Genomic DNA, 1,074 nt, shown 5'->3' on the forward strand with positions numbered 1-1,074 from the left:
GTCCAACCTTGTTTCAAAGCAGGATAGGTAGTTCAGAGGTTGGAATTAGCAGATGGGGGCTTCAACACAGCTGTGAAAAATATGTGAAGAAAATACAGTGGAAAAGGTATAGAAAAGACACTTGATGGAAATTCAGATCTACAGGAAAAATAAGAGCATATCAGACACTATAAATATGTACATAAATATATGAAAAATCTTATTCTGTACATTTTTCATTAGAACATAATGACTGTAGAAAGCAAAAATAACACAGTATTGTGGAGCCTGTAAAATCTGTAAGTGAAATATAGAGCACAAAATCAGGAAGGAAGGAATAGGATATATATGCAAAAATTTGTAACAAAATGTTGGTAAAATGAATCTAGAAGTTTATAAAATATGATCAAGTGAAGTTTATCTCAGGACTGTTGGGGTGTTTTCAGCATTGAGAAACAATCCATGGTAATTCACCAGATTAAGAGTATCAATCACTGTGATGATGGCATTTCTTAGGACACCTTTGGATTAATCATGAAAACAACTACTCTCTGAGCAGCTGTGGACAGAGTTTATAGTACATAAATGTTAAACCGTGAGTTGCTGTAAATATATGTTGACAGTTATTCTTGAAAAAAAAAAAGAGTATCAATCAATTATACCTCAATTATAAAAGAGTATCAATAAGAAAAATCATCTGACCATTTTAATGAAAGAATAAACATTATTTTATATATTTTAATAACTGTTCATGATGATAATAAGCATCAATAAGAAATAGATAGCAAGCATCTACAAAACCCCACAGCTGTCATCACACTTAATCATAAAATAGTGAATGCTTGTCTTCTCTCATTGTGTATAAGGCAGAGATGCCCATCCTCACTTTTTATACCCAACCTTGGACTGGGCATCTTAGAGCAATGGGCAAGGAACAGGAAAAAGACAAACATTACAAAGAAGGAATTCAAACTCTTTATTCTCAAGGATATGGTTGTATCTACAGAAAAATCTAAGGGCTCTAAAAAAAAGAAGAATATAACAGATAAGTGAATTTCATAAGGTCAACTTGCTAAATGATCAAGTATCCATATT

At 32.0% G+C, this 1,074-nt stretch overlaps 1 non-coding gene across 1 annotated transcript; it reads left to right on the top strand.

Annotated features, from left to right (window-relative positions):
* Positions 1-473: 473 nt before the first annotated feature.
* Positions 474-539, top strand: LOC136145298 (small nucleolar RNA SNORD58). The gene has a single exon (XR_010658742.1). It is a non-coding gene; the product is annotated as a small nucleolar RNA SNORD58 (small nucleolar RNA).
* The last annotated feature ends 535 nt before the right edge of the window (positions 540-1,074 follow it).

The sequence above is a fragment of the Muntiacus reevesi genome, chromosome 12 (assembly GCF_963930625.1).
Source record: "Muntiacus reevesi chromosome 12, mMunRee1.1, whole genome shotgun sequence".
In the NCBI taxonomy this organism is placed as follows: Eukaryota; Metazoa; Chordata; class Mammalia; order Artiodactyla; family Cervidae; genus Muntiacus; species Muntiacus reevesi.